The sequence below is a fragment of the Myotis nattereri genome (genome assembly GCF_964212035.1).
Source record: "Myotis nattereri genome assembly, chromosome: 2".
Classification (NCBI taxonomy): Eukaryota; Metazoa; Chordata; class Mammalia; order Chiroptera; family Vespertilionidae; genus Myotis; species Myotis nattereri.
This window is the reverse complement of record NC_138076.1, coordinates 58756891-58771357: the sequence shown is the minus strand read 5'-3', so window position 1 is coordinate 58771357 and position 14467 is coordinate 58756891.

The window sequence follows — 14467 nt, the reverse complement described above, 5'->3', positions numbered from 1 at the left end:
GAACACATGGATTTCCTCTTAAAGTTAAACGAGCAAAATCCACAGGAAGCGACTGAGTGCTGCACCAAGGACCCCTGCGAAGGAAGAGATAAAATGATCGATTTCTAAGACGTACGACATGGTCTCGGGACTGTGAGGGTACTTCAGGAAGACAGGCTGTGGAGTAAGCTGCCATCTTACGAATTACAGGAACTCAAATTTAATTCTCTTAAGAACTACACTGAAAAGGTGGTGAACAAACAAGAAAATTCTGTCATGTGTCTGAGTGTTGCAACAACAGGAAGATGATCAACACAGAATTTTAAAAGAAGAACAAAGAAAAAGAAGTGGAAAGACTGACTCCCATGTCCTGGGTAGACCTGGCACCTGATGAAGTCCGACAGAGAAGTATCCATTGTATGGATGCAGGAACTTCCATCCAGCTCTCCCGAGGCTTTGGTAAATGCCCATCAAATTTCTGCCACTGCTTTCCTTAGTCCCACACTCAGCAAACAGCACCTCATTACTCATCTGACTTACCAGCCACACTGTCATAGGGTTGTGTCTGCCTGGCTGTATAAGGGTGAGATTCTCTTCCTGGCAATCTCTTAGGGGATTGCCTGTGAGGCTCATCACATTCTGGTTTGAAGCTTATTCAATATTTAAAGTGACTTTTTTTTTGTTTTACCTCTGTGGAGATGATTCTGGACTGAGAGATTTTGCTTTTAGTTATATTTCCCCAACATCTTATTCTTCCACATCCACAGTTCTTAACACAATGCTTTCTCACATTTAGGAGATTTTTTGTTGGTTTTACCCATTCCTCTCCCCATCTTTTACACATCTGAGACTAAGCAAAAAAAAAAAAAAAGTTTAGTTGGTGGAAAAAAGAATAATACTGATTCAAAGAATGAAACCATAGTCAGAAGGTTTGAAAATCTTTGCAAACTAGATTCTATTGTGAATATTAAACTGTAGAAAATGGAAAAATATTCTTTGTGGATATCAAGGATACAGAAGGAGGAAGGAAAAGTGCATGACTCAGTAGAAATTCTGAAAAGCAGAACCCAAATAGTCTAACTACACAAGAGGTCACATTAATTCTAAATATATTTGTAAAAGTTTGAGGGAATCTTAAGATGTGGAAATGCCTAACTAATTTGTATGCTTTGGATGAGTCATGACAGATATTTCAGCTGACAGGACGTTTTCTTTCATTGAAACATGACAATAGTATATTTTACCTGTTAGTTGTCATCCCTTTCATATCCAGATTCTATGTTTTATTGTGTGGTAAACTTGAAGGGTACAAATCTCACCCACCCCACTGACAGACCAGGATATTATGTTTAGATGTAAAACTTAAATGGAATGTTGATTGCATTGTGCTGTAAGTATCATGTTTTCACAGAGCAAAGTAAAAGGTAAACAAAATAAAGGTAATTTATGAGAAACAAATAAGAATTTGGCCAAGTGCATCTAGTAGAAAATCTGGTGAGCCCATATACTCTGGGCACCAGAGAGGTGGATGACTTCAGGAGCAAGGATAGCATCTGGCTTTTTCATGATCTGTATAAGGCAGCTTTCCATCCATGCCTCTGCTACTAACCAAGTGAGCATTGCTAAATCTCCTTCTCAGGCACTTTGATACAGAAAAGGGCCTAAATAGCAGACTTCTATGGTAACTAGAAATTATAAAATTCTGATTTATGTAAATTAATAAATTTAAATTATGATTAACTCCTCATTCTCATATAACTTGGGTTAGTGAGAGTCAGTTTCTAGGATGCTAGTCATCTTTGGGTGCACAGATAAAAATTAAGATTTGCAAAATTGATATAATATCAAACCCAGGTTTGGCTGCCTGCCGCTCAATACCCTGGAGAAAAAAGGACTCGTAGGAGGAAAGTAGGTTTATTCAAGAGCTGGCAGCCTAAGAAGATGGGGGACTAACATTGCAAAGACTATCTTAATAAGTGGATGCAGGCAGGGGTTTTTGTAAGAAGGGAGGAGTAGGAGGGAAAAAAAAACAGAACAAAGGAATTAAAAGGAGGGGACATGCAAGTCAGTACAGTCTGTTCAGATAACTGGTTGAAGGTCAGCAAATCTCCCAGAGCTTAAATGTCTGAAGGTTGGAGTCTGATTCTTTTGAAGTTAGTTCCTAGAATTCTTAAGCAAACAGGCTGTTTATCTGCAGTCACATATTAGTTAATAGGTCATCATTTACAGAAACAATGTCAAAAATGGTGGGGTAGATTATAGATAATCAGTCCTGTGAATGTCATCATCTGCCAAGGTGAGCCCACAGGTGATGTTACATGAGGCCCAGCCTTGGCAAACTTGGAATCAGTTCATGTCTCTTTGTTCTCTCTCTCTATCTCTCTCCTCTAACTTCATAAACCAATTTTTAGAACTTTAGTTTATTAATCATGAAGAAAATATGCAAATGGAAATGAGATAAAAGAAAAAAAATCACTGAGACATCAGCAAAATATCCTGTTTAGTGGTCTATGTTCAACTAAATGGGGCAAAGCCACACACACACACACACAAAGAAAAAAATATGAAAAGTAGATGATGACAGTTCTTGGAAAATATCATTATACATGAGAAGCCACACCAAATAATGACCAGCACACCTGTGGTCCCTCTCTAAAGACTAAGTAACCACACAGGTCCCATGAGACCCCAGCACCTCTGGCCACAATTGATTAGACTAGCAATGGGTGCTGATCTAAGAAGAGCAAACAAAAGAGGTGGTTCCACCCAAAGTTCCACCAAAGTGAGATGACAGTGAGTAACCTGAATTCTCTCTGTAGGTTCTGTTACCTGTAGATTTTTTAAATGTTAAAACAGTAATATGCAAGTGTGTATGATCATAGTAGCCCTCCTATTTTTGTACCCTGACCAGTACCTCTCACTTTAGCTGAGCTTGAGAGCTTCCTTAAGAGCTCCATGGTCTCCAAGACTTTGGGTGGTCATCCTAGATTGGGGGATTGAGGAGATAGAGCATCCATCGCAGACAGAGTGATCCTGCAGTTGAGAGTACACCTAAACACCAGCAAATAACTTCATGTGGAAGTTATTATGAGCAAATGAGGAAAAACAACAGAATGAGAGGCACTAAGATATAGACACATTGTGAATGATCCTGGAAGAAATGGCAATAAATAAATAAATAATTGTTCAAGTACTTTTCTCAGAGAGATTAAGTTATCTTATCTAATAAAAGAAAAATATGGTAATTAGCCATACGTCCGCTACCCTTCCCATTGGCTAATCAGGGCAATATGCAAATAAACTGCCAGCCAAGATGGCGGCCAGCAGCCAGGCAGCTTGAAGCGAACATGAGGCTTGCTTGCTTCAGTGACGGAGGACTCCAATGTTCCCCGCCTGCCTTGCCGGCCTCTGAGCTTGAGTTAGAAACATTGTTACAAATATAGAAGCTAAACAAAACCCCAGAAACCAGCTTTCAGCCAGCCAGGATCTCAGAGCTGGAGTTGATACAGTGTTTCGATTATAGAAACCAAACAAAACAGATACCTGCTTTCAGCAGCAGAGGCCTAAGAGCTGGAGCCAAGCCTCAGAGCTAAAGCTGGCCCAGAATAAAAAATAAAAAAAAGAAAAAGAAAAAAAGGAGCTGTTGGGAGCTTCAGTCACCCACCAGCCTGAAAACAGCCCTCAGCCCCTCACCCAGACTAGCCAGGCACCCCAGTGGGGACCCCCACCCTGAAGGGTGTGTGACCAGCTGCAAACAGCCATTATCCCCTCACCCAGGCTGGCCAGGCACCCCAGTGGGGACCCCCACCCTGATCCAGGACACCCTTCAGGGCAAACCAGCCGGCCCCCACCCGTACACCAGGCCTCTATCCTATATAGTAAAAGGGTAATATGCCTCCCAGCACCGGGATCAGCGTGACGGGGGGCAGCGCCCAAACCGCCTGATGACCCTGTGGCTCTGTGTGTGACAAGGGGGCGGGGCCACAACCTCCTTATCCGCCCTGCTCTGTTCATGACAGGGGAAGGTGCCCCAACCCTCTGATCAGCCCTGCTCTGAGCCTGATAGGGAGGAGCTCCCCAAACCCCTGATTGCCCTGCAGCTCTGTGTGTGACAGGGTGTGGCGCCCCAACACCCCCCTCACGGGCCCTGCTCTGTGTGTGATGGGGTAGAGCCATAACCTCCCCATAGGCGCTGCCCTGAGTGTGACAGTGGCGGCGCCCCAACCCCCCTGATGGGCCCTGCTCTGTGGGTGATAGAGGGTGGCGCCCCAACCGCCCCCCATGTGCCCTGCTCTGTGTGTGACGGGGGTGGCGCCGCAACCTCCCCATAGACCCTGCCTTGAGTGTGACAGGGGGAGGTGCCCCAACCCCCCAATCGGCCCTACCCTGAGCGTGACTGAGGGTGGCATCGCAACCTCCCTATCTGCCCTGCTCTGTGCATGACAGGGGGCGGCACCCCAACTCCCCAATCGGCCCTGCTCTGAGCCCGACCAGGGGCTGCACCTAGGGATTGGGCCTGCCCTCTGCCACCTGGGAGCAGGCCTAAGCCAGCAGGTCGTTATCTCCCGAGGGGTCCCAGACTGCGAGAGGACACAGGCCGGGCTGAGGGAGCCCCCCCTCCCCCTCGAGTGCACAAATTTTTGTGCACTGGGCCTCTAGTAGTGTTTATAAAACAAGAGAAGGCTGATATGTAAACTACTAACCAGAGAACAATAGAGTTCTTATAAGATAAAAACATGATTGCCAAAATAAAAAACTCATTATAAGAGCTGAATATCAGAATTGGCACAACTTAAGATCAAGTTGGTGATTGGAAGACCAAGTCATACAATCCTTATCAGAGCATTGAACAGAAATGCAAAAATATGGAAATTATAAGAATCAAGTGGAAACATGGAGGATAAATGCAAGATAAATGCAATCGGCCCATTAATATATGTTCAGGAGAATAGAGAGGAAACTGGATCAAGAAAACAACAGAAGAAAATTTCTCTGAGCTGAAGAAAGATCACTTGGAAAAGAGCCTCTGGTGTGAAATAGGAATATTGAAACTGAGGGTCCTTATGACTTTGATTAAATGAGTTTTAAATCCTAGCTCTAAAAATTAATCTATTTCAGAGAGAGAGAGAGAGAGAGAGAGGGACCTAGCCTTTTCCCCAGGTAATCAGCAACCACCAAAGCAGCAGAAGACTGTAGCCCACACCTAACTAATGATCACAAGGTCATAATACCTTGACCCAAGTTATGCTTCAGTTCCTGAGCCTAAGGTGGAACAACCCTCTGGCTATTTTCCCCTGAAACCAGACAGAGGGATGCCAGGAAAGACCTCAGAGCCATCCTCCAGACCTGAAGAAATGAGTCATTACACTTACCTCACTTCTAACCAATCAGCTCAGCAGGATCCCAAACCCCTAACCCACAGTGTCTTGTAATGTTGCCCAATATAATCTGTAATCTACAAGCTATTGGGTAGTTCGGGCTTTTGAGCATTAGCTTCTCATCCTCCTTCGCAACATTCATAATAAAATAGCCAATATTTCTTCACTGCAATTTTCAGCATCTAGTGTTTGCCTCTGGTAACACTGGGTGCATGAACTCTTACTGTTCTATAACAAAATCAAAAGGGGATACCTAGATCTTTGCTGCTGAAATACTTAACTGCATTCCTTTTGAGGTCCATGACAAATCTTTATCTATAAATATAAAAGCCAAGTGACCGGAATGACTGGTTGCTATGACACGCACAGCAGCTGGCCAACTGGCCTGATAGGGGGTGGGACCAGCTGGCCAACCTCCTGAAGCCCCTTCCCCGGCCAGTCCAGCCCCAATTGGCCCCCCACCCCAATCAGGGGCAGGGCTAACCAACATCCTGCAGCCCCACCCCCGACTGGCCTGGCCCCGATCGGGCCCTGATTGGGCTGGCTGGACCCCACCTGTGCATGAATTTGTGCACCGGACCTCTAGTTTAAATATAACTTCAAAAGAGCAAGAACTACCTAGAATCTATTCTGTCTGTTAACTGTGCATATACAATTTCTGCATGAAAGTTTTTTAAATGTCTGCCAGATGTATTCAAATAAGATATCCATTCATTTTATTCTGCTTTTAGCAAACATCTGGTGCAGAGTAATATAGCCAGTGGATAATCACTCAGTATTTGCTAGTTAACTAAGAAATGCAGGCGGGCTATTTTATGCTTATGAGAAAAGCTACAAGCAATACTTTTCTTTTACATAAAGTGATTTAGAGAATAAATTATAACCATCCTGAGCTTTCACAAATGGAAAGATTTCTTCACAAGAAAATGTGTTGAATCGATTGTATTTAAGCAATGATTTTTACAGTCACACATTAATTCAATAGTTTAAATTCCTCACTTCCTGTGCACTTAACAAGTTCCATTGAAAGTTTAATAACTGGGTAAAGAAAGCATTTATAAACCCTTAGACAAAGAGACTCAGGGATTACTCTTTTGGGGGCCCCAGCCCCTAGGTGGGGAGTTTGCATAGGCTTGCAATAAAGGATCATACACAGACATATACACACACACAAAAAAGAACATATGGAGAACACATACATACAAAATAGCCATTGACTCTGCAAGGCACCCTCTTAAATATTATTTTAAAATATTCTTTTTGCTCTTTTATTGAAGTTTTCAGTATCCTTGTAAAAGTCTGATTTTCTCTTATTGCCTAGAGTTGGGGAAAAATGGAGCCAGAACAATGATAGATAGAGAGTTATTTTTTTATTTAAATTCTTTATTGTTTAAAGTATTACATGAGTCACCTTTGTCCCCCATTGACCTCTCCCCGGCCACCCTCACCCCCCAGCACATGCCCTCACCCCCCTACTGTCTGTATCCATTGGTTATGCTCATATGCATGAATACCAGTCCTTTGGTTGACCTCTTACCCCTTCAGCCCCCACCTTCCCTCATAGTTGGACAGTCTGTTCAATGCTTCTATGTCTCTGGTTCTATTTTTGTTCATCAGTTTACATTGTCTGTTATATTCCATAAATGAGTGAGATCATGTGGTATTTTCTTTCTCCAACTGGCTTATTTCGCTTAGCCTAATGCTCTCCAGTTCATCCATGCTGTTGCAAATGGTAAGAATTCCTTCTTTTTTACAGCAGTATAGTGTTCCATTGTGTAGATGTACCACAGTTATTGTGGTTGCTGCTGTTGTTTTAAGGAAATTAAATATACTTTGCCCCAGAGTTTCCTCTTTTGCAAAAATATTTTCATTGTATGTTTCAATATTTCAAATGAATTAACAAAGAACTAATCAGGGGGGAAAAAAACACCCTGGTTGCTACTGAGAGGATTTAGAGATAGGAGAGGCAGATAGGGTAGGGTCATGGGGAAGGAATGCATACATGATGGGTGGAGCCAGCTCCAAATGGCTAGAATGTTTATCTTACAAGCACAGAGGGCAGCAGAATGTTATAAGAGCAGGGAATCGACCAATTAGGAAAAAATTGGAGGGGACATAAAATGAGGAGGGATCCAATTAGACAGTAGCTTAGACAGGCAAAGAAGCAGCCAGCATTCATAAACCCTTAGACAAAGAGGATCAGGGGTTACTCTTTTTGGGACCCCAGCCCCTAGGCGGGGAGTTTGCATAGGCTTGCAATAAATTTCTACTCTTTTGCTTAAAATCTTTTAGTCCACGAATTTTATTCTTCATAGGACGAAGACCTGGAATCAGGACTCCAGTTTGCCATTTGGGTAACACTACCACTGTGATCTCTGATAAAACATAAGCTTTCAAAAAAAAAATGAAACAATAATTATAATCCAGAGACTGACTCATCAAGATTTTGTTCAATAGTGGCACAGGAAGTACAAGGCAGGAAAAGAAAAACTGAAATTCAAATTCCCCAAATCAACTACTCTGGGCAACATTAAATAGTTTCTCTTTCTTAGAAATAGTCTACATTCTTACATTCCTGACTTGTTGTTTCAAATATTCTTAATTTATTCACAAATAATTTATTCATAAATAATATCTTGTAGCTGGAGTTGCTCTTGCCAATATAAAGAGAGATCTCTTCATTGTATTTTACTGCTGTCAGAGCAGCATTTCATAGTAGAATACAAGCCATCACCATTAAAAAAGGTATATATCTTCTTGACACATTTCTACTGGGAAAAACAGGGGGTTAAATTTCATTCATGCGTGAGTATGACTGACTTAATGAGAACATCAGGTTTGTATTAATTCATTCAACAAAAATTTATTGAATACCTACTATGTGTGGACTCTGCTTGAGATCCTGGAATGAATGATCAACAGAGTAGATCAGATTCCTCACTAAACAGAACTTTCTGATTTTAAAAGGGATATAAACTGGGAACTCTTTTGCCCCATAGAAACATGCAGTCACTTTAAGCTTAGGATATTTTGGAGGGCTCCTAGAATTAACCCCTACACATAAGGATTTCTCAATTTTGATACAATTAGCATTTTTGCCAGCTAAGTTGTTGTTGGGGGGTGAGGGTGCAGGCCTCTACATTGTAGAATGTTTAGCCCCATCCCTGGACCCTATCCACTAGAGGTCATAATTTGGTGAATGTCTCCAGACATGGCCAGATGTCCCTTCAGGGACAAACACATCTCTGGCTGCTCACTGCCCTTGCTTCCCTCCAGAGAGGGATGGAAGAGTAGATTTGCATTTAGAAACAATTGCTCTGGCTTCTACTTAGAGCAAGGAGCAAAAGGCAGCCGGAAGTCATCAGTTGTTTTTGATTGGAGAGGTGCCATCAATATACAGTTTATTATTTAAGCCCCTAGATAGTTAGAAAGTGACTAATTACAGAGAGCCTTAGTCTTTAAATTGATCACAATTCCATAAAAAGCACACAGTAATTAAACCAGAAAATAATTGAACCAACTCTTCTTCTGAAGTCAATAGTGACAAAACCTGAGACCCAGAGAAGCTGAAAAAGAAAACTTTCGTTAAAGCTCACCAGATTTAATAAAGTTCCTCATTTATCAAGCTTGTCCACGGTGAGATGGTGGAGGTCATCATAGCCCATTCTTCATGTAAAAGTGGTCTTAGGACTCCCTAAATGTCTAAGCGTAGAAATGTAAGCTGAAAACTCCAGAAATCCCAACAGGGATCATGCTTAGGATAGTTCTATTTTAAGTGTCTGTCAAATCAGTTGTCTATTTTCTTTCAACTCAGTCAGATTACTTTTTTTTTTTTTTACCAATATATGTAGACTATCCAGCAATAAATCACAAAATCTGTGATTGTTCTTACTTGCTGGAGTCTATGCAAATGACCTGAAAATATGTTTCTTGAACCTCATGCCCAAATGCCCATCGATTCTTTGAATATAGAAATCCACCCTTCCACTGGTGGATTTAGAGTCCAATGATATAAAATATAGATCATCTGAAATGGTACCACCACCATTTGTGTAAATACTGAACCTACATCTGGTTTCCCCAGTCTAGACCATAGTTTAAGCAGCAATGGACTTAAGAATCCAAATGTCCCCAAGTCCTCGTGTTTCTGAGTCCCTCTTCCTTATACCACCAAGTAGGTACAATCATACCCCTTTCCTGTGACTCTTCCTTAACTATGTCGGATAACCAAAGAGCACCTCCATTTCCCAAGTCGCTAGTCACTTCTCCCCCTCATTGGTACCTTGAGCTTCATTCTCCAGCCCTTCATGTCCAAACAACTTTTCAACCCTTCATTCTCCAAAGCACGGCTGACACTAGCTTGTAGTATTTAACAAATGTCCTAAGGATCACATAGGGAATTATCATGCTGTAAAGAAAAACTTCAAATTGGATATTTTATCTTACTGCTCCTTAAATGTGTCTGCCTGTATCCCTCCACATGGAGTACCTTGCTAACCACCTCTCCCACTTTCCCATATGGTTCTGGCTTATAACCAGGGCATCACCCTCTCACCCCTCACCCCCAATCCATGGCCCTGCCTTGGCCCTCTCTTCAGGGCCTCAACACTCTTTCTCCACAGGCTCCAACCAAGAGAAGAAAAACATTAACCTCTTCTCCCAGAGACACCACCTTCTACATTTTAACACAGAGCAGTTTAATTCCTTGTCCCAAACTCTCCCTTCTGTAATAGGACTGGGGGAGAATAACAAGGTTCATGGATATTTCCTCCAAAATTGAAATGCAATCTTCCCTAAAGATGTTCTGCCACTACATCTGGAACAACAGGCTCAAATATTAAATTAAATAGTATAGTGGTTTTTGTATCCACTATAAGTACAAACCAATTGGCCAAGACTAGACAGCCCAAAGGAAATGACAATTACCCACAGGAGCAGAGTTAGGTCCAGACAAGACAAGCCATGGTGACTGATTACAAGAGAAGGGCTTGGACAAGCTGTGTTGAAGCAGATTTGGGCAATGATAGGGGGTGAGGGAAAAAGGCAGTAGAAGACCAGGAACCAGAGATCTGCATATATGGAAGATGCAGTTGACAAACACACAAGAGAACAAGCTGGGAAGAAGCATGATTAACTCCCAATGCCCTTCATCTCAAGTTACCAGGAAATTCCGGTTGGCAATGTGTCCCTGGACCAGTGATGGTGAACCTTTAGAGTTCGGCGTGTCAGCATTTTGAAAAACCCTAACTTAACTCTGGTGCCATGTCACATATAGAAATTTTTTGATATTTGCAACCATAGTAAAACAAAGATTTATATTTTTGATATTTATATTATACTAGAGGCCCGGTGCACAAAAATTTGTGCACTCGGGGGGAAGAGGGGATCCCTCAGCCCGGCCTGTGCCCTCTCACAGTCTGGGACCCCTCGGGAGATAACGACCTGCTGGCTTAGGCCTGCTCCCGGGTGGCAGAGGGCAGGCCTAATCCCTAGGTGCAGCCCCTGGTCGGGCTCAGAGCAGGGCCGATTGGGGAGTTGGGGCGCCGCCCTCTGTCATGCACAGAGCAGGGCGGATTGGGAGGTTGCGATGCCACCCTCAGTCACGCTCAGGGTAGGGCTGATTGGGAGGTTGCAGCGCCACCCCGTCACGCACAGAGCATGGCCCATCAGGGGGTTGGGGAGCTCCCCCCTGTCATGCACAGAGCAGGGTCCATCAGGGGGTTGGGGAGCTCCCCACTGTCACGCACAGAGCAGGGCCCATCAGGGGGTTGAGGAGCTCCCCCCTGTCACTCACAGAGTAGGGCCGATAGGGGAGTTGGGGCACCGCCCCCTGTCACACTCAGGGCAGGGCCAATGGGGAGGTTATGGCTCTACCCCATCACACACAGAGCAGGGCCCGTGGGGTGAGGGGGGGGGAGGCGCCGCCCTCTATCACCCATAGAGCAGGGCCGATCAGGAGGTTGGGGAGCTCCCCCCTATCAGGCACAGAGCAGGGCTGATCAGGGGCTTGGGGCGCCTTCCCCTGTCACAAACAGAGCAGGGCGGATAGGGAGGTTGTGGCCCTGCCCCCTGTCACACACAGAGCCGCAGGGCGATCAGGGGGTTTGAGCGCTGCCCCCTGTCATGCTGATCCCGGTGCTGGGAGGCCTCACGGCTCTGCTGATCCCAGTGCTGGGAGGCATATTACCCTTTTACTATATAGGACAGAAGCCTGGTGCACGGGTGGGTGCCGGCTGGTTTGCCCTGAAGGGTATCCTGGATCAGGGTGGGGGTCCCCACTGGGGTGCCTGGCCAACCTGGGTTAGGGGATGATGGCTGTTTGCAGCTGGTCACACACCCTTCAGGGTGGGGGTCCCCACTGGGGTGCCTGGCCAGTCTGGGTGAGGGGCTGAGGGCTGTTTTCAGGCTGGGACTGAAGCTCCCAACTGCTCCTTTTTTTCTTTTTTCTTTTTTATTCTGGGCCAGCTTTAGCTCTGAGTCTCCAGCTGTTAGGCCTCCGCTCCTGAAAGCAGGTATCTGGTTTGTTTCGGTTCTCGAAACTCTGTATCAACTCCAGCTCTGAGATCCCAGCCGGTTGAAAGCTGGTTTCTGGGGTTTTGTTTAGCTTCTATATTTGTTACAATGTTTCAAACTGCAAGCTCAGAGGCCGGCAAGGCAGGCGGGGAACATTGGAGTCCTCCGTCACTGAAGCAAGCAAGTCTCATGTTAGCTTCCAGCTGCCTGGCTGCCGGCCGCCATCTTGGCTGGCAGTTAATTTGCATATCGCCCTGATTAGCCAATGGGAAGGGTAGTGGAGGTATGGCTAATTACCATGTTTCTCTTTTATTAGATAGAATATTTAAATGCCATTTAACAAAGAAAAATCAACCAAAAAAATGAGTTCATGTGTTACCTCTGACACACGTGTCATAGGTTCGCCATCACTGCCCTAGACAATGGTAACCAGCAGGGATGAAGTAGAAGGGGAAGCTGAGAATGTGTCTTAAATACTATAACTTAACCAATCCACTCTCTGGGTGAATTTGATTGTTTACATTTTTAAGCTTTTAAAATTTTATTTTTCAATTACAGTTGACATTCAATGTTATTTTATATTAGTTTCAGGTGTACATATAGTGGTTAGACAATCATATAATTGATGAAGTGATCTTCCCAATAATTCAAGAGTCCACCTGGCACCATACATAGTTATTAAAATATTACTGACTATATTCTATATACTATACCATATATCCCCATGACAATTCTGTAACTATCAATTTTTTACTTCTTAATTCTTTCACCTTTTTCACCCAATTCCCCATTCACCTTCCCATCTGGCAACCTTCAGTTTTGTTCTCTGTATCTATGAGTCTATTTCTGTTTTGTTTTTTTTTTTCTTTAGATTTCACATATAAGTGAAATAATAGAGATTTTGTCTCCCTAATTACCTGAGCCAGCTGCTCCAAGAGTGTCCCTTGTGTGGGTTGTGTGTGACCTCCTGTTGAGCTCTGATTGCTGTTGGCGCATCAGTTGGGGAGATTGACCCTCTGTCTGGCTGGCTGTGTGAATTGGCCACAACAACAGTATACGAATTGCTGTGTGTGTGTGTGTGTGTGTGTGTGTGTGTGTGTAGGGGGGGCGGTCGTGGGGGAGGGGGCTCCAGAATGGGATTTGCCCCAGCAGGATCCATAATTTCTGAGATATTGCTTTGGGTGTGCCACTTGTATAGCTAATTGCATAATGTTCTCTTGTGGTCTAAATCCAGCCATTGGGTGTGTTGGTTCTGGGGCCTCTTAAGAGGAACTCCAACGCAGGTCATGTCAGATGTTGCTTGTGACTGGCCTGGGGCTACCCATTGGGAGCTATAAAGCAATATGCATTTGGTAGCTGCCTGTCCTAGGCCTGGATGCAGGTGAGAGGGGCCACTTTGCAAACCAAGGCTGACTGTCACCAGTACCAGGCCTGAGGTAGGTTTTGGGGTTTTTTTGTTTTGTTTTGTTTTGTTTTGTTTTTACAACATACTAAAATGGTTTATTAAGATAACATAAAAAAACCAGTTAATGTGAAACCTACAGGCTATTGGCAACCACTATTCTAAAATTATGTAAGTACAAATAAACATACTGAAATGTGTGTAATTCTAAGTGTTTAAACCAGAATATCTGTATACTAACACACATTTATATTAATGACACATAAAAAAATAAAAACTTTATTACAAAAATAAGTTACACTCACCTCCAGCTTACAGTATAAAACAATTTTATTTGCAGGAATGCAAAATGATTGTTTGTCATGAGCATTTTGAACATATGACATGTCTAAATTTTGTTAAATTTGCCTTTACTGGGGGAACTGGTGTGTATAAAACACTAAGTATAATAAGCTCTGATCTTCATCGTGGTGCCTATTGCACCCTGAGACCAACCTGGATGTTGGGCTGAATCTCAGGGAGTTTTCAGGGTGGAGCTAATAGAGTTCACCAGGCTGATACAGATCCAGGTTTGGTTGTGTTGGCCAAAGGCACCCTGAGAACAGCCTGAACGTTGGGCTGAATCTCAGGGAGTTTTCAGGGTGGAGCTAATAGAGTTCACCAGACTGATACAGATCCAGGTCTGGTCGTGTTGAGGTAAGGGCTTGAGACAGGAACAATGGCAGCTGTTCCTCCAGCCCTCACCCAAAGCCACACAACTCAGTTTCTCCCTATATGTCTCCACCACCTCCTGACCCAAGCCACTATCCCTCTGCTAGATCCCAAGGTGTGTGCCTGCCAGCCAGAGTGTTTGCACTGACCCTTTAAGAGGTCTCCAGCAGCCTTCCATGCTACCTGGACATTTCACAGACAGAAATTATGTGAACTCATCTTCCCACACCAGTGTTCCAGGATAAGGAGCCCAGCATGGGACTGAGACTCCTTGTTTCTCAAGGGGGACCTCTACAGCTGAGATATCCCTCTAGACCAGTGGTTCTCAACCTTCTGGCCCTTTAAATACAGTTCCTCATGTTGTGACCCAACCATAAAATTATTTTCGTTGCTACTTTATAACTGTAATGTTGCTACTGTTATGAATCATAATGTAAATATCTGATATGCAGGATGGTCTTAGGCAACCCTTGTGAAAGGGTCG